This window comes from Balaenoptera physalus, assembly GCF_965194825.1.
Source record: "Balaenoptera physalus genome assembly, chromosome: 1".
NCBI classification, from domain to species: domain Eukaryota; kingdom Metazoa; phylum Chordata; class Mammalia; order Artiodactyla; family Balaenopteridae; genus Balaenoptera; species Balaenoptera physalus.
Genome location: NC_138882.1, coordinates 104411543 through 104438863, shown reverse-complemented (window position 1 = coordinate 104438863; position 27321 = coordinate 104411543). Strand labels below are relative to the sequence as shown.

Below are 27321 nucleotides of genomic sequence, written 5' to 3'. Positions count from 1 at the left end.
ATGGATGGGACCCGGCTTAAACCAATTAAGGTAAAATTAACTTTTTTCCTTGTGGTAATCTCTATCTATGTTAATTCGAATCTCTGAGGACAGCTGCTCCAAGCAAATAATTTTATGCTTGACCTTTTTACGTGCAAGATTAAAGTGGTATAGATGTATGCATGGGACATCAATGAGCTGTCTCTATTTTCACCCTCCCTTAACATCCTAGTAGTGCTAGAAAAAAAATTCGACTGAACACAGAGGATTGCTAAATGACAGTGATATATTTATTTGGGTTGCAAAAAGGACTCTGTCACTTTAGCTTTGTGTTTAGTATATGCGGTACCTTTGTCTTTTTGAAAGGTAAATTAATAATAAGTGGTGACAGTACTATGGGCAACACTGTAGTTTTGACAAGCAAAGGCTGTTAACAGTTATAATACGCAAAACCAATCATTTATATTCCTGGTACTTATGTGATACAGTGACACTATCTGCTAAGAAATAAAGCACTGATTGGAAAGATTAGCTTTTTCTGAGTCAAGGCATTAAAGTTAGGCTTTCTCTATCACTTGACCAATGCAAAGATTATATTAGGATAGTATAGCGAGCTTTATTCTTAAGAACCTAGCAAGCTTAGCTTTGAGCATCAGTGACTATCCTGTTTTAAATATTGCAGATCTACTAATCCCCAGGCCAACATTTGAAAGAAGTTTGTCTCCTGGGCAATATTGTTTCCATTTAATATCCCTTCCTTCCTCTTCTAGCACACCCCACTCTCACCCCTTAGCTGGCTTTGGTCACTATCTAACCTCTTTTAAGGCATTTAGGGAAATCTTGCTTTCCTCTCCAAATAAAACCTGTTCTGAGGAAAAGATAAATGACAAGTCATTTCCACTTCTGTGTGAATTTTTAAAAAATACATTTCTTCCCCCAGCTCTGTGAGAATAAAGTCTTTGACCCTGCTACTGAGAAGTGGAATATTGATAAGGAAGCAATTGAAATATTTTTACTTCAACAAACTCTGGATATTGGTTTTTGTTCACAAGTGATTATTGCATAGGAAGCAAAGAGTCTACAAACTGAAAAAAGGTCAGCTAAGACTAATGAAATAGTAATTCATTTTATATTTTCTATCATTTGCAGAATCCAGATGTATATATATAACCTATATGTTAGTAGAAAGTGTTTTGATAAAATAGCAAACATCTATATACTTTGGCTACCTACATTTTTATAAGTGACATTTGCTTTTATTTATTCTGCTTGGAATTCATTGGAATGCCCAAATATTAAACATTTTCTCATCAGTTCTGGACTCTTCTGTCATTTTCCCTGTAAATAGAGTTTCCCCATCCTCTAGCTCTTTCCTTCTAAAATTCCATATAGGTGTGTTGAGTAGTTTCACTCTTCCAAGTCCCTTAATTTATTTTTCACTTTTTTCTATCTCCTTTTTCCTCTAGACCCTCTGTATGTTCTTCTGCTATGTGGCAGAGGATCTCTACAAGAAAATGCACTCTGTGCTGGGGCTCAGAGCCCCCAGGTTCAGCCTCTGTTGGGGCCCTGTGGGGCGGAGCTACACTGAGGGAGGCAGGTCCAGGCCGCTGGCTCCCCTCTTAGCTGCCCACAGATGCAGACAATTTTTTATGACATTTTGTTTCTTTCTCATATTGTATCTTTAAAGTAACAGCTACATTGTTTCTTCAAACAAAATAAACATATTTATTTCATGTCCTGTGTCTAATAAACTGCAATATCTTAAGTATATGTGTATTTGCTGCCTGCTATTTCTGATGGCTAACATTCATTGTTCTTTGCTTCCTTGTGTGCTTTGTGATTCTAGAGCTCATGGGACTGTGAGATTTATTTTGGTTTTTGTTTGTATGAAGGAATGAATCTTGTATAAAGAATTATTTTGGTTCCTCCAGAAATAAATTTTTGTTTCACCACGTTTAGACCACAAATTCAAATGAGGGTCATAAAATTATGAATCCCCAGCAAAGACTTTCTCCCTTCCTCCAAGGGCCCAGTTGAGACACATTTTTTTTTTGTTCTTTCTTTACATATGTCCAATGTATTTCTATTTCATCCTTACAAGGAGAATGTAACATGTGGGTTCCGGCTAAATGTAAATTGTTTCCTATTAGATTCCCCACAAGTTTGCCTAACCCAAGACTTTACCTTCTGTCCTTTGATTCCCATAGAGTCCTCAAAAATTGTAACTTGTGTAAGTATAGAAGTAATCTCAGCTAATCTGTAGCAAACTCATGCTTACTTCCAGAAGTGCCTGGAGGCTTGGTGTGACCCTAGGCCAAACTTAACTACTTTGTACTAACTAATGATTAGTGTAGTTCTGTGCTGAGATTTGAGACAAATCAGGAGGCAAGTTGCACCAGCTTATCAGCATTGTTTATAGAAAATGAACAGATTGATGGTTTGCACCTCCTTTCTGTTTGTTTCTCTTGGATTTCGCTGTTACATTAACAGAGGAGTGCAAAAGCCCTCCTCCTTCAATGAAGCAAAGATGCCCCTGAGACCTAGGTACAGTCTCCCTCCCCACCGTGTAGTGATTAACAATCTGATGACAAAGTGTGAGTTGTATAATTAAGAAAGGACTCTGGGAGCTGTATATATGTCTTGGACCAGTCTGACGTTTGCCTGTGCTTTTCTTTCCCCTGCTGTACCATATATTTTACCTTAGTGAGTATATACCCCATGGAGTATTATGAATTCTTTCAATTATCTGACCCTGTGTAATTGCTGCTCAAGCATTTGGCAGATACCCTCAATGCAAAGCCACCTTCAGAACATTCTCGCCTCCTGCTCAAGTCCCAGGTTTCCTGATCTCTTTGTGTTTAGCCTCCTGGAACTTCTTATTTTCTTGCCAGAACAGCGTTCCATTTTTAAATATTTTTAAAGTATTTTACTGAGTGGTTTTAGTTGCTTTCAGTGAGAAGGTCATTTAGGATGTCGGATATGTCATACTGACTGAAATGAAAGTCAGTGAAAATTAATATAGAAAGAGAGAAACTCTAACTAAAGGAGACACCACTTAGTATTTTCTCTTCAGAATATTAAGAATTGTTTTTACTGAAATAAATTGCCAAATGCTCATTTTGCATACCACCATTACCATCACTACCATACACATACATGCACACATGCACACGCACACAACTACTTAGCATTATGTATGTGTGTATACAATTTATGTATAGAATAAATTAATAATTTTAAATGTTGGGGAATTTACAATGTTCCCCAAATATTTTTTCAGCTTTGTTGATGTTGCCAGATAGTCCATTATTAGTATGCTTTACTTTGGCCTTAAATATTATCCCATACAAAATGACAAATTACCATAAAAGAGATTAAACCTTATGCATAATTTTCATCCTAAAGTGAATGAATGAATATATCATCATTTTTTACTGATTAACAGGTTGTAATGAGAAAAGAAGGGGGAAATGATGAGTTCATTGGTAAGCCAGAAGTAGTCCTATGGGAACAGAGAAATATGCTAGCGCAGAAAAGGGGAAATAAGAAGAATCTAGGGGACCAAAGGCAAATTTGATCATATGTGTTTAGTTCTGGCCCAATATCCTCTGATAACCTGTGAAGAGTGTCATTGTTCCACCTAGCACTCTTTCGTTGGCCAGGTTGTATCTATTTGGCAAAGTAAAGGGAAGAGGTACCTTGTTGCCTATGTGTGTCCTACCTGCTTGGCTTTCTTTTAATTGGCACCTGCCCCTTGTCTGAGTGGTGGGTGCCGGAGCCTCAGTGAGTGCTCCACAGCTAAGCAGCTATGAGGAGACAGCCTCCTTCAAAAAGATTCCAAGCTTCATTTCTGAGCTTAGGAGATTTTAGTTGGTTTCATTTGTAGAAAATCTACAAATAAACCTTTCACCTGAAAAAAGATGAAAGACATTTCACATAGAGAAATCATCCAGGGATCCAAACAAGGAGACAGCTGGAGATAGACTATTTAAAAATCTGTTCTGCTGGTTCTGATAACTTAAAAGAAGGATAAAAATGTCTGTATAGAGCTGAGAGAGGGTGAAATAAGGCACACAGTTTGGTGACTTTTTTCCATTGGCTTTTTGCCCTTCTAGTTAGCTGAAGAGGCTATTTTGTTCTGTGAGAAATACATTGCTGTGAACTAAAAAAATAAATAACGATAATGATTCAAGAGCAATATTCAATCCTTAATTGAATGTCTGGTGAAATACTAAGTCTGCCAAAATATTTTTAGGGTTCAGACAAAACTAGCTAATATCTTAATTTAAAATAGAAAACAATGAACACACCTTGTTTCCAGTTTAATTTTAGTGGTAAAATGGGAATGAATGTTGTCTATCAGTGGAGATTTACAAATAACAGCTACTTTACACTATTCTTATAATCTCAGTAAACAAGTGTCAGTAGTTATAACAATAATAGTAACTCTCTTAACCTCATTTTCTGGGTGGTGGGCAGTGGAAGGCTTAGGAGCTTCAGAAGATTATTATTTCATGTTCAGATACACTCCCATGCCCCCCATAACAGTTCCATATCTCAATAAAGTGCACACTCTCTGGAGGCACTTTTCAGTGGGTGCTCAGATATCTAGAGTTCTCTCCAAGTACAAAGATACCAGGCCTATATAAGTTAGACTAATTTTGAATCCCCTGGAAATCTAATATCCTGATTGCTTCATTCATGTCACTCAAGACTTCACTGATGTTAACCTTGTGGGAGATACCACTAGAAATTAAAAATGAGCAGAACTTGAAATAGCAGGGATTAGCACAACCATAGGTGACTGAGATTCATGAACAGTATTACATGTCTTAGAAGGGAAGAGTGTAGCAATCAGGCTCTTAATGGTAAAAATCAGTATGAGCTGCCAGGTTCTGACTTTTTAAAGTTGAGCTAAATTCACAATTGTAATCTGCAGGAGTTGTGGCAGGCAAATATCAAAAGGGGTCAGCAAAGAGCTGTCTGGGCTGGTGAAAGCATTCAATTTGAAAAGTGGAGAAAGAGGAGGAAATTAATTTAATGTGGATTAATTTACATGGAAAATGCTATTCCAAATGGGTATCAAATCACACCCAAGGTGACCTCTGACCTTCTGGATGTTATTTTGTCCTTCTTTTCTCCCTATCTCTCTGAGCATTTCTCCTCAGTTTTCTTGTCTGGATCTTTTATTTCTATATGTGCCCCTTAAATATTTCTTTTCCAGAGTTCTGGCCTTGGCCTGATTTATTCTTGCTTTTCATATTCTCCATCTCTTTATTTTAATCTATATCCTTTCATCCACTCCCACAGTGATAATTACAAAGAATATGCCAACAGACCCCCTGTTAGCATATAAGACAGCTTTAGTGTCAATTAGAAAATGGTGCTATTTCTTGGCAGATGGATTTCAAATAGCTATCCCTGCCTTCAGCATAAAAAGGCTCCTTTTCCTCCAGGCTGATGCAGTCCCTACTAGGGTTGAGAATGTCTTGGTCAAACTAATGGCTGTTTTTTACTATCTTTCAACCAGACATTTCCAAGGAAAATGCAGTTTCTTCTCTTTGCTATGTCTGGTACACACTTTCCAGTCCTTACCTTGTCTTTTCAGTATTTGAAAATACTTGCCTCTTTTTCCTCAAAATGTTCTATGTCAGCTTTAGGGCAGTGTTCTGTCCAGTTTGTTTCTTTTACTGCTTTTCAGCTCTGGGTGTGGGTGTGTGTGTGTGTGTGTGTGTGTAGTTTCAATACTCTTTCTATGATAAATAAATATTGGTATTAGGGAGGGGGTCAGCTCTCAGTCTTCCTACTTTTCTCTCTACATCCTCTACACAGACGCTGTCACATTCATGGCTTTAAGAGCTTTTTATATGTTGAAAACTCCCCAAATTTGTACTTATATCCACAGAGATGATGTCTTCCCTTAGAGGTCACTTGGGCACTTAAAAATAAGCATGATCAAAATATAATGTACACCTTCTTCCCTAAGCATGATAATTCTTGGGCTGTATCCATAACTATAAGTAACAGAATCATCTATGCACTTACACAACCCTGAATATTGGAACTCATTCATAATTCCTTCCTCTACCTCTCCTTCTTTCATCCCTCACAAAAAACTAATCCCCTTCCTTCATTTATCTTCCAAAATACTAATACCTTCTCCAATCCTCTCTGTTGCTGTTACAATTACTGTCTTATTAGATCACTACAATAAAACTTATAATAAGCAGTTCTACTCTACTTTTGTCTATTCCACCACAGCCTTCTACAGGGTGTCTGGTCAGTTCACTACGCTATGCATTTCTTTTTAGCTGCTCTACAAAATCTATGTAGAAATGTATAATATTCTTAAAGTCTGTTATTTGCTCTTCAACTATTGTTCTAGCTAGATCTCTAACTTCTCTGTCTCCCATACACTCTCTCCAGCTGTAGTAATAAAAACAATTTCAATAAAAATAAAACCATAATAACAGCAAATATTTACTAAGCATTTACTATGTGCCAAATATTGCAGTTTCCTAAATATAGGAAACTCTCTCATCTCCTGTCTTTGTGCTGGCTACACTTTCTCTCTAGAATCACTTTGCATTCTGTTTCTTTACCAAAGCCTGTCCTTCAAACAAGGTGCCAGCTCTCCCTAAATTAGGTGAATCTTGTCTGTACTCTCAAGGTATGCTATTCATAATGTCTTAAAATCACAAAGATATACAGACAAAACCATTATATAGAATTCAGAACGGTTAAAAAAGTTTTTTAAATGTTTTTGTTTTTGAGCACACAGGGTGCACATTGTGGCTTCATGTATGGTGGGAAGTGGGGAGAGTAAGTGTGGGTCCGGATGGAGGGGCAGGGAGAGATTGGGCTAGGGTGCACTGAGCATTCAGGGGCAGCTCAGAGGAAGGCAGAATCAGGCTCAAGGCACCGATGCCCTGACCATTTTTCCTAGAAGAAGCCAGATCTGGAGAGAACTCGGAAGTTGTATGGACCAGCAAAGGAGTCCTGGAATGAGAAACACCTGGGTCCCCTGAGTGCCAGAGACCCCTCATCTCAGAGGGGGAGTCCGGCTCACATCACCTATCAAACCAACCCCAATTCGATGCCTCAGTCAAGTCACAGTGCAGCAGTGCCTCACCCAGTAATCAAGCCAGGTGTGGGGGATCAGGCTCTGGCCCAAGGGCTATGCAGGGGCTGGACCTCCCAAAGGTCAGAAATAGTGAACTTCCCATTCTTGGGAAGGAAGTCTAATGCCTTCCAGGAGGCCAAAGGCCTAGTGCAGCAAAACAGGCTTCTGGAGTGGCCCCTAGGTTAAAGATTTAAAGTTAAACCATCTATTTACAATTTATGCAGCCAAAGCATTTGATGTACAGAATTATATCATTCACATTTGGCACACACATTTAAAGACCTCTAAATATAATTGAGACTAAAATATCTTTAGAGAATTAATGAGAAATGGAGGGTTTTTTTTTTTGTTTCTTTGTTTTTTGTTTATTTATTTATTTATTTTTTTGCCTTTAGAGACTTGTCCTTAATTATCTTTATGGTTCTTTTAGCAATGTAGTGATAAATACTATATTTAACATTTTGATAATATTAATTATGTATTCACTCTATTATCCTTGGGGAGATTACTGACATCTTGGAACCAGGCATTATTGGAATCAAAATAGCAGTTTAGAGTCTATAGTTGTCCTGACTACATATTTTCACTAAGGAGTTTTAAAATGAAATGTAAATCCTAGCTTTTTCTCTAGTCAGCTCCATTTTAACTGTCAAATTATATTTAGAACAATAAGCCTAGCTCTCAAACATGTGATTCAGATATCCTCCCAGCATCAATACCATAGGCAGATTTTCTCAGCTTCATATGGAGAAAAGATGTGACACCTTAAGATCTTATCTTGAATTTCTATAACATTGAAACATGCAACAATCAAAGCAAAAGAGAGAAGTTATTAATCATACTCATTTTGAGGGGAAAGCTTTGAACATGGAAGAGTCTCTAACTTTTCTTTATATGGTTTAAACCTTTAATACTGTGTAACCCAATTTTGAGCAGGTGCAAGCCACTCTGGAACATGGTTTCAACGTTGCTTTTCTTTTGTGGAAAGGTAATCTAAGTATCTGACTATAGTAGGACAAAGTATATCAACATTCATCCAAAGGAACTAAAAAGAAACCCACACTCTATTCCATCAATAGTATTTAAGTTCCTACTTCTTAAATCCTGGATTTAGGTTTATTCTTTTTTAAACTGGATCCTGTCTGGATGCATTTTCCTATGTATACTTTTGGCAGATACTTATTTGTCTGCTTTTCCTTCCATGTTTCAGTTCAACTTCCAGGTATTATCCTTAGCCTTCAGTCATACCGTCTTGTGTCAAATTTCTAAGAGATCTTTTGCTTATAATCCAGAAATTAAAGGAATTCACTTTCAATCACACATACCTAAACTATGAATAAAGACATCAACTTTGTTAACAAAGTTTGTTAGGTATATATCTGCTTTTATTTTGTAAAAGATAATATTGAAAAATTTTAAATCATATTAAAAGCAAATAGATTAAATCCATTTATTCCAATAGCAAGAACTAATGAGTTACTTGAGAAGAGATTTTAAATCATCTTTCCTTTAAAAAGGAGATTTGAGTCAAGAAGAGGAGGAACTCAGAATGATCTGTGAGTCCATGAACTCAGAGTACGTGTGCAGGGAAGCCAAGTTGAGCAAAGCGGAGGGTCCTTTTTCAGAAATACCGGACCCAATCATGGGGCAATGCTGAAGCAAGGCCAGTTTGGTTCAGAAAAGAATTTGAGGACCCTTTACTTTCAAAACATATTTCATTTTCATTCATTTCAAATTTTATATAGAAATTATATGTCAAAACGACTGTATCCGCCACTAGTCTACTCTACAAGCATAGGAAATATGTTTTTTTGTTTGTTTTCAATTATTGTATCACCAACATCTAGCTCATGGTTTGGCAGGTGGTAGGTTCTAAAGACAGGTTGAAGAATGAATGGTAGAGAAGAGGCATGGAAAGCATTTAGTGAGTCCAACTATGGGCAGTCTGTATTAGATAGAATATATGTCAGCCTGACAACTGAGTCAGCAAAGATTTGGCACCATGAGGTTACGTGACATTTAATAATCAGAGTCCTGGTTTCATCTGACATTAGCCTACATAAACGGTGACAAAGACAGTTCACATTATTTTATATGTGCCTTGAAACTTTATTTAGTTTGTAATAAATTATAAAAAATTATTTTTACTGCACCACCCTGCTAAACACATAAATAAAACTTTTGTGAAAATTCAGTACTATGATCCTTTATATATATTCTTTGATGTAGACGTGAGATCATTAAAAGAAAGGAATAAGCAACAGGATTTAAAATCACCTAAATGCTAATAATAATAAATTCCCCTATGAACTCACTGAATCTACCCCATTTGTGCACTTACTATCTGTACAAAATAGTTGACACTCCTTATTCATTTATTCACTCATTAATTCACTGATTCATTTATTCAATGAAAAGATGTTTATTATTATTATATATCATTGCAGCAACTGCATTATGTTCACCTTGGGTTGAATTATTGAAAGGGCTCATGTGATTACTGAAAAGGCTCATGTGACCACACAAAATGGCTTTTATTAAAGCCTCCAGTGAGGCTTTACTAAAGGCAATGTGCACTATAGAGCAGGAGAAACAAAACACAGGCAAACATCAAGGAGGTCCCAGACATTCAGGCAAAGATTTGCAAGGTCTCCTCGCATTCTCTCAGCACATGTTTCATCTCAACATCACAAACCTTGAAGATATCTGTAACATATCTTGGCATCAGGGAAGCTGAGGCTAAACCTTACTGAGGGCTTTTTGTTTTGGTTTCGTTTTTGTTTTTGTTTTAATACTCCATCAGTCACATAGCAAAACTAGATTGCATAACTGGTTAAATCAGTTACACATTATCGAGCTACACATTTCTATAAACAACGTTGTAATGGCTCCAGGGGAGTTTTAGGGCTTTAAGGAGCACAAAATAAATCACTAATACAACATTTCATTCCTACCTTGGTCAAGAGTTAGTAAGCTCTTTGGTGGCACAGAGCCACCACAGATCAGCTGCAAGTTATCATTATCTTAGACACTTTTCTTTCCCTGGAAGTTGGAGGTTGAATTGCACTTTTTTCTCTGCGTAAGCACCAGAGTACTGACTAGGGTAAAGGAAAAGGCTCCTCTTTTTTTTTTTTTTTAAAGATTTATTTATTTTATTGATTGATTGATTGCTATGTTGGGTCTTCGTTTCTGTGCTAGGGCTTTCTCTAGTTGCGGCAAGCGGGGGCCACTCTTCATCGCGGTGCGCGGGCCTCTCACTATCGTGGCCTCTCTTGTTGCGGAGCACAGGCTCCAGACGCGCAAGCTCAGTAGTTGTGGCTAACGGGCTTAGCCGCTCCGCGGCATGTGGGATCCTCCCAGACCAAGGCTCGAACCTGTGTCCCCTGCATTAGCAGGCAGATTCTCAACCACTGCGCCACCAGGGAAGCCCAAGGCTTCTCTTTGATTCCTGAGGGAAAATAGTGCCAATAGAGTCAAGGTAAGCAGTTTGATGCATGTTACGTTTATCTGGGTAGTATGATTTTTATCCTTCCAAAGCTGCTTTTCGCCATTGTCCACCCTGCTCTGTCTGCTGAAGGCTGCTCTCTGTGGACTGCAGCTCTGGGGTCCCATGGCTTCTAGTGGAGTTTGGCCAATGAGAGCCAAATCATTCCTCTCATATAGGACACTCTTCCCACACTACACTGACTTTTTCCATGATTTCCTTTAACCAAAATAGTTTATAATTTCTCCTTAGAAATTACTTCTTCTAGGAAGCATATCCTGTCCTCCAATAATTACATGGTCTTCCTTATCTGTGTGATCACACAATACTTTATACATCCCATCACAATATTTAAAATATTATACATTTTTTTGTTTTTGTTGTTTGTCCTAATTCCCCATTAAACTTTTCAATGGAAGAAAATGTGTGTTTTATATATTTATTATTTTTTCAAAAACTTATTTCTGTGTCTAAAGCATAGTGGACACTAAATAAATATTTATTGAACCGAATAGTTAACTAAAGGATAAATAATATTGTTAAAGACATTCATTTGAGTTCCAAGTCCACTGGCTTAAATACTTAAGGAAAACTTTAAGGGGCTGAGATACAGGAATGTATTCTCTTAGGTACTGATTATATACAAATTTGAGGCTATCACACTTTCTTTATGCTCTCCATTAGTCCATTAACATGGACTAATGTGTTTTTTACATTGCATTATAATATGATTTAAGGTTAAGTTTTTTTCTATTCTTATTTGATTTTCTCCCAGTAGTTTATCACTTCCATAACTTGAATTACCAATCACAAGCTCACTTCCACTGTTATGAGCTTAATACTTAATACCTGCACCCTTGACTTTTCCTTTCATGTGAAGGAACTTTCAGTCGATCAATGGTTGGTCTCTTTCTGCCTAAAATAGGAGGAGTAACTTATATGATTGATGTTTTGGGAAAACAACTGGGTTTGCATTGCCTCCTTCATTTTGGGATCTGTTTACTCAAAGAAGAAATACATTCTCATATCCTTTTAGCCATATGATAAGCTTAGCAGGGTAGACATTCATGGGGGAAACCCATGGACTTCAACTACTGCCAAATAATGGGAGGCTATCTGGGTCTATTTTTTTTTTAATTATTATTCAAATAACCATTGTACTTGTACAATTAGGTTATATCCTTACATTGTGATATCAAAAGGTGACTCCTATTTCAACTGGTTTCAAGTTTAGGCAGAAAATACAGGGTTTATTTATTCAGACTCCTAGATGCTCCAAGAATTTCCACCATTTTACCTCCAGCCCAGACGTCTCTTCTGAGATTCATGCACAAACGTACAACTGAGAACTGAATAACTATATTCTGATATTTCAAAGATGCATCAAACTCAACACTTTAAAAATTTTGTGCCTCTATACCTCATAGTGCATACAGAATCCATTAAAAAGAGGTTAACTGAACATTTGATATGTAAGAAAAGAAACCAACCACTGATTATGAAATCAAGTGTGGTCTTTGTGCCTGCTGATTTGCTTTCCACTACACCGAGGTACTCTGAATTATAGGTGGCAAAATTAACATCATTAGTCTGATTGGTCCTTCATTTGGACAATCTTAAAAGATAGGCAGACTTTGAATGGTTTAAAATATCCTTCATGGTCGGACTCCTTTTTCTCTCCTATGTCTCCTCTCAGCTCTTCTGCTTGCCAGTCTGCATTCCAACCACACAGGTCTTTGTGCTCCAGACGAACTGTGTCATCCACAGGACTTTGCCTCTGATATTTCCAGGTTCTTCTCCCCACTTTTATGCCTGACTAAATGCCATTTACCCATTTAGAATTATCATATTTGCTGTGTTCCTTTTAGAATTAAGAGGTTTAGATTTATCATATTTGCTGTGTTCCTCTTGGAATCTTCTTTTATCTCTGCTTTGGATAGGAACTGCAGCTACACCCATACATTTCATAAACTGTTTTAAACTTCTTGATGCACTAATTTTAGTAAATGTAGTTTTCCGATTTTTAAATCTGTGTCAAGATAATGACGGGGTCTATGTCTTCTTTAATATTATATTCCCAGCCCTAACATTACTTTAATCATATATAAAGGTAAATAGAGTAAGGAGTGACCAAATAATTTTTAAAAGTCTCTCTTAAATTTCCCAATGTAAAGCTAACTAATAATTACCATAAAAAGTTGGAATCAAGAGACATAAATTTTGTTATCCTTCTAATTATATTTTATTTTTCTTCTGGTAATTTCTTTGCTTATTCTAAAAATAAAGATCATTGATCTGGTCTCATTGAAAACACTACTGGGTAAACAAAATAAATAACCACAACTAGAATAATTTCACACGTGACAAAATAATCTCTTTATTATCAATATATTTTAAAGGGAATATTTATATTAAGAATAATACAGAGATGGACTTTAAATTCCTGAAGAGTGAAGAAAACACTATTTAAAACATAATATAGGGGTTATGATGCCTTCCTAGAGAAAGGATTATTAAGTTAATACATAAATGATGGAAAAAAATAGGATGCAGTGAAATATTAATAGTTGTCCAAAGGAAGTGTCAAATGACAGGAAATTTTTATCTTATTGATGGATATAGGGCATTGTAAAAGCTTAATCAAATAATTTGTGAGCAGGTATACACAATGATGGAAAATAAGTATTCTCTACAGTGATATGAGTGCCCCGGTCACTTACTTTCTCATATACTAGGGATAATATAGCAGGATCTATACATGGCATAGAGAGAAAATTTCACAAGATCAACCAATTCCTCTGCTTCAGTCTCATGCTCACTGAATCCTGTGAATTACTAATTGGGTTCTTAAGCCACTAAATATTGAAGCAGATGTGGTCAAATTTGAATCTATGGAAATAAATATATCTAACAAAATTAATCTTAATACTCAAATACCCTTCTGGATTACAGATCAACCTGATTATTCCTAGGTGAACTATTAAACTTGAGTCTGTGACCTACCTCCTGCTGTCTCCCCAAGAATCTGCCTGAGCTGCTGAAAACCCACTTTTACATATCAGAATTCTAACAACACTGCATATGAACAGAAATAATGTTATCTTAACTCACAAAGTATTTCAATATACAAGCTGATAGTGTAGCTCATACTTTAATTCCTTCTTATGAAAAAGTAAAAATATGAAATTCACTTAAAATAATGTGTTTGCAAATTTCAAATAAGTGTATTTTTTGAAAAACCCACAGAAAACAAATTTAGAAGACCTAATGCACATGTCCCACAAACAAAATAAAGTAGAAAGGATATTGCATGGTAGATGCATTAGGCCATTTTTGTATTTTACAGCATAGTTATATACATGAAAAAAAAGCATTAATTTTCTTTCTAGTGTTCTTTAGTGTAAAATATGTTGTGACCCCTTGTAGTTTTGTAACTGGAATGAGTTCTCTATGATGTAATATATATTTCTTCATTCGAATTCAACTAAAGTATTTTATGACAACTACAAGCTGAAATAACATAATCGAAATTAATCATAGTAATGCTAGAAAGTAAATGCATTGGTGGCAGATGTTCATATGAAATAATTTTTGGTACTGGTATCTTGTAGAATATTAAGCAAAATGCAATGTTATAATAAGAAAATTTCCAGTATGTACTGCAATCACAAAATAAAGCATTTTATATAGCTTCTATTCTGTATTTTGTACTTCTTAAATTTGGAACTTTTATAAAATGATACATCTGCTTAACCAAGTAAAATTTTTGCCACATTCCCCTTAATTTTATAGTCATAGCTCTCCTCACTATGCTTTTTCCTGTCCATCAGGAAATAACCCATTGTTCTCTATGAGCCACTAAAATGGGACTTTTGTTAGCAGGGTACAATTTCTCCATAAATAAGATCACTTTACGAGGTGAGAAGAGTGTAAAATTCTGTTGGTATCTTAGTGTGGAGAGAGACTGAAATGCATAAAAACATCAGTAAAGCCGGGAATCCTTCATGTAGTACTGAAGGCCCTACTTTGTCTGCAGTAATCAAATTACTGAGATATGTGAGATAGAATATTACCTGCTTTAAGAAAACTGAAAAATTTTCCTACTCTTTCAAAGCTATATTTATTCAAGTCATATAACTGACTTCATGGTACAGTTATATTCTTGTAATATAGATGCTTAAAAGTATGTGATCGTGACTGATATTTGTGTTCTAAATTCTTTCAGAACAATTTGTCCCCTAAACTTTTCTGCCCTTATAATATCTCCTATAGTTTTTGTCTCTGTCGATGTTCACAGAGGTTTGATGATGGTGAGAGATTTATTTTTTAAGGTCCTTTTGACATATGAGGACGCAAAGGGAAAGAGGAAGAGTGCTACTTTGTTCCACATGGGACACAAGGCTGAAAGGTTCAAATTGTATTGATATTCATGAAGCAAAGCAACCAACTCTTATTTTTGAAATATTGAACATAAACATACAGATTGCCAACAAACACATGAAAAGATGCTCAACATCACTAATCATTAGAGAAATGCAAATCAAAACCACAAAGAGGTATCACCTCACACTGGTCAGAATGGCCATTATCAAAAATTCTACAAACAATAAATGAGGGTGTGGAGAAAAGGGAACCCTCTCGCACTGTTGGTGGGAATGTAAATTGATACAGCCACTATGGAGAACAGTATGGAGGTTCCTTAAAAAACTAAACATAGAACTACCAGATGACGGAGCAATCCCACTACTGGGCATATACCCTGAGAAAACCATCATTCAAAAAGAGACATGTACCACAATTTTCACTGCAGCACTGTTTACAATAGCCAGGACATGGAAGCAACCTAAATGTCCATCAATAGATGAATGGATAAAGAAGATTTGGTGCATATATACAATGGAATATTACTCAACCATAAAAAGGAACAAAATTGAGTTATTTGTAATGAGGTGGGTGGACCTAGAGTCTGTCATACAGAGTGAAGTAAGTCAGAAAGAGAAAAACAAATACCGTATGCTAACGCACATATATGGAATCTAAGAAAACGGTACTGATGAACCTAGTGGCAGGGCAAGAATAAAGACACAGACGTACAGAACAGACTTGAGGACATAGTGGGGGGGGGGGTGGGGAGGGGAAGCTGGGACGAAGTGAGAGAGTAGCACTGACATATATACACTACCAAATGTAAAATGGATGGCTAGTGGGAAGCTGCTGCATAGCACAGAGAGATCAGCTCGGTGCTTTGTGATGACCTAGAGGGGTGGGATAGGGAGGGTGGGAGGGAGGCTCAAGAGGGAGTGGATATGGGGATATATGTACACATATAGCTGATTCACTTTGTTGTACAACAGAAACTAACACAACATTGTAAAGCGATTATACTCCAATAAAGACATAAAAAAAAGATTAAAAAAATATTCCATTTTACATTTCAAAGAGATTATTAGCTAAGTGATTAATTCACTAAAATGCATTCAGACTGTAGAACAATGGCCAGGAGAAAGTTGTTGTTTGAGTTAAGAAAATACCTATTGGTACTTTAACATAGGCCAGTGTTGCTGAAAAAGTCGAGCTCCCTAAATGCATGTGACTTCCAGATGTCTTCTCTTGAAGGGTGTAGCAAAGCTACAGAGCTGCATAATAGGCTTTCCTTTCTCTTTGGGAGCTAATTTGATAAGAATTTTTAAAATTGTAGATGTTTGTAGTGTAATGCTCAGATATTTTGTTAAAAATTTTTAGTCCCGTTGACACTCCGGTGTCTATACTCTCTTTTCCACATCTCAGATCATGCACAAACTACATCTATCAAATGAAATTCTTTGTGAAACAAATCTTCTGCTTTAATTCCAGTTATTTTGGACTCCTAAGCTTCATCTGTTCATCACATGATTGTTTTCTCTTCCTGAGTGTAAACTCATCCATCCCTCTTGCTTCTAGAAGTACTCCCTGGCCAGCCATCTGAATAGTGACACACTTTATCTGTGCTCCTATAGTACCTGAATATACTCTATGCATTTTAATTCTTGATTCTTTTATGTCATTCTATCCCAGATTATAAATTCCTTGATAATAAAATGATCATGCATCGTTGTACTTGGATTTTCTCAGGAATTAACATAATGCCTGGCATGTAGTATGTGCTCACAAAATGATTAACTGTTCAATAAAGTGCATGTACCTATCTGCTTACTCAAGTCTTATCTGTCCTACAAGAAACATATAACCACCTTTGCCAGGAAAAACCTTCATTCAGAGTTATCTCCTTTAACTTATTCAACTCCTGAATAGATTAACATACCAAAACACAAAATAATACTAATTATAATACTAACGTTAACAAAACTATCCTAAAAGAGACAATAGCACTAACAGTAATACAATTTTTGGCATGTATTGATTAACATTATACAGTGTGCTAAGTGCGAGAAAATAAGTGATCCATCCAAGGCAATACAGCTTGGGCTGAGGCGCATCAGAAAGTGAATCTGAGGACTGTTTGAACTGAAAGCCCATTGTAATTTTTGAATACTTTATGATATAGCCTTTATAAAGCATTTTATATTTGAACAATATAAATATTTCAATAAATATCAGTTATTATTTTGTTTTCAATTTTATCTTGTATTGCTCTCCAGTTGGTTTATTTATGCAAAACTTTGGTCTCAATTCCATGAAGCAGAGCACATACTTTCTCTCATAACCTTAACATATCTAAGTTAGAAGTGATATTTTAACACTTATCAAATAACTATGGAATTGAACTGGCCCCAAAACACAACAAAGCCATAGACATCAGTCCCGGTGAAAAAGATATGGAGGCCGTAGAGCATTGAATGCTAATTATTTGTTATATTACATTAAGTTCCCTACATACAAACCTTCAAGTTGGGAACTTTCAAAGATTTGAATGTGCATTCGCATGTCCAATCACATAAGTTAGGTTACATGTCTGGTGTACATTGTCACGTGCGCACATCCTCTACAAGTGGTCATGCTTTTGTGTACTTTACTATACAGTACTGTATATAGTATGGTAGTATAGCATTTTTATTTCAAATCCAGGATGTCCAGAAGCAAGAGTAAAAGCAGTGGGATGTAGCTGGTACTGTACTTTTCAAGGTACCGTAACTGTACTTTTCAAGGTACCGTACTGTAAGATTAAGAACGTTTTCTTTATTTTTTGTGTTTGTTTTCATGTATTATTTGTGTGAAAAGTATTATAAACCTATTACAGTACAGTACCATATAGCCAATTGTGTTACTTGGGTACCTAGGCTAACTTTGTTGGACTTACAAATGCACTCTCAGAACGGAACTCATTTGTATGTAGGGGACTTATTGTATTTTAAGATCATTATGAACCTCGATTATCTAATTAGTAAAAATGTTAAAACACAAGTTTAGACTGATTTTTTAAGCAGATATAAAATGATATATATTCTGTAATATAATTCTCTGTAATAATTTTAAAAGTCGAAATTTGTGTCTAAAAGATGTGAGTATTTTAATTATTTGGGGTTTAAATTTCATTATATTTCTTGCCTTTGAAAGTTTCTTGCCTAGAAACTTTGAAGATACGTGTTCTAAAAGTTATTTATAGAACCATTCCATTTAATATAAAATAAGGAAAATTATGTTTCTTCATTGACAGTAAGAATATGGAAAGTGTACATGCGTTTATTTCAGTTTAGATCTATGTTTCCAGCATTTTCCCAGTGCCTAGAAGTCTAAACTTTCTCCTAGTCACACTGTCGAAATTGAAGTCTTTTTTTTTTTCCTGACATGGCTTTTAAATGTTACCAGTTTCAACTCTTTAACCTCAAATTTAATCAAAAAGTTAGAAAACAAGAAAACCCAAATATTTCTAGTGTGCATAAGTTAGTTTATGAGTCAAAAAAACTAAAACTATAAACATGAACATATTATGAAAGTTCACCAAATTTCTGGATCTATAAGCTCTCTTTCACTTTAGGATCAAAATCGAAGGTAATAACAATATCAATATATCAGACAATCCATTAAACCATATGCCTCTCACCTAGCAGTATATTTTGCATACATCACTGCAGCATTATCATAAGGATAATGTGGTCTTCTCTGGGTCACTCACATGGAGAATCTATTATCTTTACTTTAATGGTGCAGAATAGAGAATGATTATAAAAAGTACTGCTTATATTTTGGAAACTCCTTTAAAATGGATTCTCCATTTCTTTGGGTGTTGTTTCACCTTCTTTTCAAATATTTAATATTTGTTGAGAGACATGATTAACGCATAAAGAAGTCCGGAATTTTCAGTAAATATGGGACCCATTATAGTACCTCCCTCTGGAAAATGCTGAAGAAATCAGCCAGCACGCCAAGTACACTTGCTCCTTCGGTGGCAAAATCAAGATGAAGAGACCAGCTGTGGGCATCTGGCATCGTGATTCCTGCATGAAATGGTAGCTGGTGGTGCCCAGACCTATAACACCACTTCTGCTGTCACAGTAAAGTCGTCCATCAGAAGACTGAAGGAACTGAAGGACCAGTAGAAGTGCCACCATTTGAACTTTGCTAGCCTATAATAATGGGTTAATTTATGTAACAAAAAACTAATATTTGTAACACAAAAATTAACATAAAAAAGCACTAAGAACTGGGTGATTATAGGAAAAGGTAAATTTACAAAAAAAAATTCAAAAATTCAAACCACCCCCAAATTTACTTCTACTTAACTAATTCTGTTTAACTCTAATGTTTAAATAATATATCTGTTTCATAATCTACTCTATTTTACAGAAAGAACAAGGGTTTTATGAACCACACACAAGAAAAGAGGCACAAATGTAATAAGAAAAAGTAATTTAAGTACAAATTAGCTACTTGTTATTTATGAAAAAGTTTTTTAAATTTAAGTTATTATTGTATAAGTTCAAAAATAAAAGAAGCTTCACAACAAACGTGATGTGAAAATCATATCTCATTATGAAACATTTGCAGAAACTGTAATGATTAAATATAAACATTGCAGTGCTAAAACGGTAATAAGTATCACCAGTTTAAAGAATTGTGTGTCATTAAACCACATTTTGAGATTCATTATTATTTCACTTGTAAGGAAATTGTGCTGTTTCAGAAACCATCCACTTTGTTCCCCATCATGACTTACTAGGGATGTCAAAGAAAATATCATTAATTACCAACAGTTTCATGTGTTATGCATTGAGATATCACAGAGGGTGGACTGTGAAATGTTGAATAATGGCGCATCAAAGAAGTCCACATCCTAATCCCCCAAACCTTAAATACCTTACCTTCCATGGCAAAAAGAACTTTGTGGATGTGATAAGGTTAAGGATCTTGAGGTGGGAACATTGTTCTGGATTATATGAGTGAGGCCGATTTAATCACAAGGGTCTTTATAAGAAGGCAATAAGAGGGTCAGACACAGATGGCATTGTGATGACAGAAGAGTAAAGATTTGAAGATGTTATATTTCTGACATGGAAGGTGGAGAAAGAGGCCATGAACCAAGGAATACAGGTTCCCTTTAGAGCTAGAAAAGGCAAGAAAATCAATTCTCCCCTAGACCCTTCAGAAGGAATGTAGCCCTTCTGACCCATTTTAGGACTTCTCATCTTGAGAACTGTAAAAGAACTATAAAAGAAGAAACTTGTGTTGTTTTAAGCCACTACGTTTATAGTAATTTGTTACAGCAGCAATAGGAAACCCGTACATCTCCCTTCTGCTAAAGACTACTTCCAACAATCTTGATGCTAAAGGCATTCCAACTATGTTCCTGATTCAAAATTAGTTTCCTAGGAAACCTGAAAATTAGCAGTGCTCTGAGGAAGCAAAATCTAATGTGGAACCTTTCCAGGAGGAACACACAACAAATGTGCGTAGTGATGTTTTCCCCATTACTGCTCCAATGATAACTACAACCTTATATTTAGTTAACCATGCACTTCAGAAAGGAGCATTTTCAAGTATTTTAAAGACATAGGATCCAACTCGACATTGATATCCATAGACACAAAGTGTTTTCAAGTCCTTTTATATAGATGGAGGATGCATAGGGACCAGGTAATTAAAGGAGACTTGGTTCAGTTAAACCGACAGTGGGTTCACTTGAGATATAAACTCTAAATGTAAAATTGGAAGAGACATGTTTGATAATTATTATAACCCCTACACTGGGTCCTTGGCCAGGGGAAAAAGAGCTAGTACAGTAGAAATTGGCAGGTAAAAGCTTTTGCTACTGAAATTTTGGCCAAGAGAATGTAATAAAACCTATTTTGTATCGATGGGAAACAATTCTCCATAACTCTCTCATCTTCCTTTATGCCCACATATTAGCACTCAATTCTCAGGTTCATTTACATTCCAGAAGATAGAAACTGTCTCTTCCCCTCCCAGGGATCTGCTTACTTACATTACAGGGTAGTAAGAATGAAGTCTCACTCTAGAAGGAAATATAGGCAGGTTTGCCAGTACCCCTCTTATAGGAATGGGTAATTTCTAAGCTCAGTGTTCCTCAGCTGTGACACGGTCCCGCTATGTGCACAGTATCCACCTGGACTCCCATCCACATCGCCCCAGTGGAATTTGTGGGTCACCTGCTACACCATGAGTAGTAAAATGTCTAAATTTATCTGACTTGTCTCCTTACTAGTTGAATCTATAGAAGTGTGACTAACCATACTAGCAACTGCCACCACACTTTTATTAGGGAATGTGTGATTGTTTTACAGTAGTCTAACACGCATTCCAATGATGGTTTGCCTTTCCTGCCTACAAGAACTTAACCAGCACCATCAATCAAAGACTTATAGAAAGTTATATCCACTGACACAGACTCCTTCATAATATTCCCTGTTATACAAAGTCCCTCATAATGTAAAAGACCTATTTTCCAGCAAAAAAAAAAAAGGTGCCGCAGTGGACACATGAATCTGGGATTTGTTGGCTCTATCACATTCAGTGCCACCCAGAACATTGTGCTGATAAAATGCAAAAATGATCTCTTGAAGGTTCAGCTGAGCTATCCTTTTGGAGATCATGCCATGCAAGGTAGAGTGCTATTCTTCAGGACATGGTATGCACCCTGTATTAATGATAATGATATGATGCTCTTTCCCCAGGAAGCAGGAAGTAAGGGTTGGGGTAGGGGTGTCTCTGTTTATTATCATACTCAGTGATCCATTTCAGGGAATGTGTGCTGTATATTACCAGAACACTGAACTCTGGTGATTTAGAGTCCAGTCCCAGATAGAGAATTTCTCCACCAGGGGCACAGCAAGTGTCCCTCTAAATTTTAAGCTGCCATTCGATCATTTCAAGCAAGGGAAAAAAATTACCATCTTGGCAGGCAGGCTGTTAGTACACAATAGGGGCAGGGAAAACTTTGGTACTCTGATGATATATCAGGTTGGCCAAAAATGTTTGTTCAGGTTTAATACAAGAGGCAAAGAATCTCAAGTGTGGCCTTGAGAACAAGTTTAGAGGCCCAGGTCTCACTAACTTTCTCCTTGTACGTTTATTCAAGAAAAGAGACTGACCAAAACACTGGAGGCGATATTTCCAGGACTTTTGTATGAAGCAAATGAATTCATCAATCATGAAACGTGGACTGAAGTTGATGCATTGGTGCACCACCCAGAACTTTCCTCTGGCACTGAGATATTCATTTCCCCAGCTATTGTGAGTGAGTGATGCTAATATCCTTAGCTGAATCCCTCTCCGGGCACTGTCTTCAGTAGAAGAGAGCTGCTTTACCCAAGGCCACACTCCTATTTCAGAAGCTGCCACATCCAAAGACTAGTTCACGTAACGTAGGAATCTTGAGAATGATTCCTTCAGAGATTGATAAAGATGAAAGGCCATACCAGCTCTAGAACTCCCAGTTTTATCGTGAGGTCAAATCTGCCCACTTTAGTGACTCCACACGTGTTGATCCCAAGGGTACTTCCAATAGACTTTCCACATAAAAATCTCTATCTCTGGACATTCTCTAAAAAATCTGACATAAGACAAGTATGAAAAGCCTGTGAAAGCCATGGGATAATTTGTCAGAATATCAAATGATACTTATTACAGACCCTATTGTATGTTCTCTATTACATACTCAATTGTACGTTCTCTATTTCCTAATGATGACGTATTTATATATCAGAGACTCTTGTTTGAAGCACCAATGGTTTTCTGAATTACCCATTAGTATGACAACTACTGCCACAGATTCCGCTCTTCCCCTGAGCAAATTACCTGTCCTTTTATAGCAGCAACCCAAAGAATTGAAGTGTAAAACTGACAAACCAATTTTTCACATGAATTTGCAGAGACTCCAGCCAAAAGTAAGACAGAGGTAGAAGGAATATTGTTCACACAAGACAGAAATGGATTTTCTGCTTTGACTGCTTACAAGAACTTGAGATGATAAATGAACTGATAACAATAGCGTCTCTTATTTTCAGGAAAAATGTCTTTATGTTTCATTTATCTGGTTATCGAAACACAGAGAATATTTGAATAGTATTCAAGAATCCACTTGTAAAAAATTGGTAATGTTTCCTCCATCCTACCTATATTCCACAAATAATATATGATATAATGAAGAATCTCATAGATACATTTTTAGTGTTTAATTAAAGGATATTATTTTATCCTTCATTCTTGACATATTTGTATCTTTATAGGATTTTTCCTTGACATACTACCTTGATATATTTTCCTTATAGGATTACTCATTTTTATTTATCTCATTTTCATTTGCCTTTATGTTAATTGTTTGCATGTGCATTTAGTTGTTTGTAATTATAAATTTCATAATATATTTTTTTTGTGGTACTATTACTTTAACAAAGAAGACAAGAATTTTTTAAATTGGGCCCTGGCATTTCCTTTAACACTGATGACTTGGTGGCCTGGATTATTATTATTTCCTATTTACTTCACACATCTACACAGTATTGAAGTTCTGTGCTTTTGCTCACTTACATCTCCCACTTGAAACTTTTCTTCACTAGCCTGTAAATTCATGTCTGCTTTTCTGGTAAAGTATCTTGTCAAGAACTTACTGACACATCTACATTGTATACTTTATTATTTATAAATAAAATAAATCCTCTTTCAGCAACTTTCCACCAACATGTTTGCAATTATACATTTTTACTCTATGTAATTTTTTCTTTAAAAAAACGTAAAAAATAGATAATAAAAACAATCTGGCCAAATTGTTCATATTTTTCTTAATAATTTCTATCACTTTCAGTTTTTAATACCTTCTCACCCAAACATTTGAGACATATAGCTTTTCTTTTAATTCCATTTGCTGATTTTAAAATGTAATCTTCAATCAAATTAAAATTTATTTTAAAAGGTGTGAAATTATTTAAATTAATTCATTTTTTCAAATTTCAAGCCAATATTTTCAATGTTATATAATAAATATTATCACTCACTCCCATTAATTTGACATTCCTACTTTATTATTTGTTAAATTCCTTTATATTTTAAAATCCGTTTGAGGGAGGTTATCTGTTCAGTTCCTCTGTTTGTTCATGTTATTAAGGATTTTTAAAAATCATGTGGTTTAACTCCAAATCACCATGAGGTTGAAACTCAAATGACTTTAAGCAGCTAATTATTGGCATAAGTTTTCTCTTCTATAAAATGTGATAACAATATGTATAATTAAGTCTTACTGTGAGAAGGAAATGTAAGCTTATATCATGCCCACCACTAGAATCTGGAAATGATAATTCCTTGCTGTTTATCCATTCATGCGTTTGTTTAACAGAATATAAATTTATTTAGCTCCTATTTTATTTCAGACACTCTGCTGAGCATTAGAATATATTAATGAAAGCAATTTTTGAAAGAAATAGCCTCTGCTCCCCAAGATGTCAGAGTGCCTTGACAGAGGAGGACAAACAGACATGTTACTGCTTGATACATGCTAAGATAGGTGGATATTCATGTGCTAAATTAATGAAAAGGAGTCCAAATAACCCAATTTGTGGATCTCCAAAAGGGTGTGACCTGAGAGAGGTGGTGCTTGAGTTGAGACATGTGTATTCTGATCAGCAGTACACTGTTAACCTAGGGGGCCTAATTCTAAGGTATACTGTTAATGCTCTGATAGTAAATCCTAGGTGCATTCATATGAAAAAAAATTGAGATTTTTTACAAGCATCCTGGTTTTTGAAACATAGTTCACAATTGTCCTTAGATCTGGTGATTAATTAACATTATCCTTCTTTACTGCCATCAGTTACTCTTCAGGACTACCATTTTTACTAAATCTTTAAACAGCATCTCAGCCATTGCACTGAAACTACCTGCTAGAAACAGCTAGAATGGCCAGTATTCTGTCAGGTTTTGACAGTTTGGTAGGAAATGGTAAGAATAATTTTTTATAGATTTCTTTGTTATCTTCTCCTATTCTGTTTTCTATTTGCATTCATTAATAGTTGTTTCAAGTAAAATTAATATCCAGCATCAGGTTTTATTGAAATTACATTCATCGCTAAATAATTTAACATGAGGTGATATCTTTATAATGTTCAATCTTCTCATTCTAGAAATCTCTTTATTGCTTTACTCAAGTCTTTTATATTTTCCAGGGAACATTTGTGGATTAACTATTTGAGTATCATATATTTTATATTATAATATTTTCTAAATATTTATGCTTTTCATTGTTGTTATTGTGAGCAGGTTCTGCTTCAACATAATCTACTTGCTGATGAGGGCTGGTTGTAAGTTGCAATGATACAAGAGGCTGAATTATCAGAGAAGACTCACAGAAATCATAGATCTTACCCCAAACCAAACTTTACTAATGATTAGTGAGAAATAAAAGTAAAAATCACCCAGAGGTGTATAAGCATCTGCTTTTGGAAGGCACCAAGTTATCGGATGCAACTTCCAAAAAGCCCCTTTCAATGCATTGGGACACATCTTGGTTTTGGAGTACCAGACCTTCTAAGTGTAGGGCAAGCTCAGAGGACATACTTAAGGTTGGGGCTTCATAGTTTATATTTTTGGTTTCCAAAAAGCTCTATCCCATAAATCCACATATTCCAGGTTATTTAAACTAAGCAACACAAATGGATTAAATATGTCTCGCTAAAAATGTTTTCATATAAGAACTCCCTCAAGTAACTTACTGCTATCATATCACATCCAAATGTTCATGGGGGAGTCTGAAAGGGGTGTTTCTTTTTTAGTTGAATTGTTAATAAGTATATACTTTCATCACTCAGAAAATAATATAACAGATACCCATATAATAATATGGAGGAGTAAGGCAAGCTTTATCGTTAACATTTTATTTCTTTAAAACAAATATGGCAATGTTTTAGTATCGTTTAAATTTGAGGGCTGACTATATGATTATATGTTGCATTATTTTTTTTCCATACTAGCAAAATACTTTTATTATTTTATAATGATAAAACAGGAAAGTAAAGATTTCTTTTTGGTGTATACCAGAGTTAAGGGAAGTGGAAGAATAAGGGAATTAATAGGAATTTTTGTACTTTGATGACAGTAAAAAGTTAACAATACCAACTGTTTGACATAAAACTTATAGCCCCCCAAAACACATATATAAAGGATCATAGTTTTAAAATCTATAAAAGTAAAAAATATACAGTCAGAAGTTCTAATGCTTATTCCATCTTTAATATAAAATTGTAAACATTTATTTACACAAAGCAAGTGTGTATAACAAAAGTCCAAGCACCCTTTTCTTTTGAGTCATGGCTCCTGAAAGATGGAGATTTGCACTGAAGCGAAGTTGTCTCCTTCCCTGACTACCCAAAAACCAGATTCATTAATAAAGCCACAGGCAGCTCCCTGGGGGGACTCCAAGCATCACATTTTATTGCTCTGACACTGCAGCAAGTGAGAAGCCTGCTGTCTGTCTAGGTGGCCTCAGGACTAAGGCAGGGGCAGCCCTCCCTACAAGGGGGAGGCCGAGACACCAGCGCCTGGGGATAGAGGTGAGCAGCAGCCAGAGGGAGACCAGGAGAGGAACAAGGACCCACCACCAGCCTTCGGCCCCCTATTTTTGGTAGAGAACCCGCAGAAGTCACCCTCTTCCCCTTCAGATCGGGGAACTAAGAGGGTGGAGTCTTCACTGGTTTTATGATTCATTCCCTTCTTTGAGAGTTATAGTCAGTAACTGGGGAAGGCAGGGAGGGTGTTTAAAGGGGAAATGGCCCAAACACCACCCGTGGTGGCAAATGGCTATTAGAGAAGAAGATCTGAGGGTCCAAGTACCCCCATGAAAGGCACTGCTGGTGCAAAATAGTTACCAATGTGCGTGCCCTCAAAGCCACTCAAGCTGGTTGTGTGAACATTTTCATTGGCTCAATTCTTTACATATGATACTCCTTGAATTTTCCACTTTGAGGCTCCAGGGAAATAAAAATGGGGTTGTGGTTTTGCCAGAGACCACTCTGCATACACGCCACTCTTTTCAGTGTACTATTTTCTCTCCGACACCCCATTTAACAGGGTCTCACCTTGTGCTTACCGTTTTGATTTCGTTACATCGAAGTGCTCTATCTTCATTTCCCACAAACAGCCCACAAGTAATACTCTGTTGTGGACTCTTAGCTTAGTCAAGACCTAAAAACTCATAGACCTTAAAAGAGAAATCCACTTGAATCTTTAGAAAGGATGTATCAGTGTTACAAAGCAATTCTCTTTAAAAAGTGCAAGTCATCTGACGAGGGAG

The 27321-nt window shown here is 36.0% G+C and overlaps 1 pseudogene across 1 annotated transcript; it reads left to right on the top strand.

The window, feature by feature from the left end:
- On the top strand, positions 1-27058 carry LOC309640195 (large ribosomal subunit protein eL43 pseudogene; annotated as a pseudogene). Its single transcript has 2 exons — positions 1-30; positions 18871-27058. The product of its transcript is annotated as a large ribosomal subunit protein eL43 pseudogene (transcript).
- Positions 27059-27321: the final 263 nt, after the last annotated feature.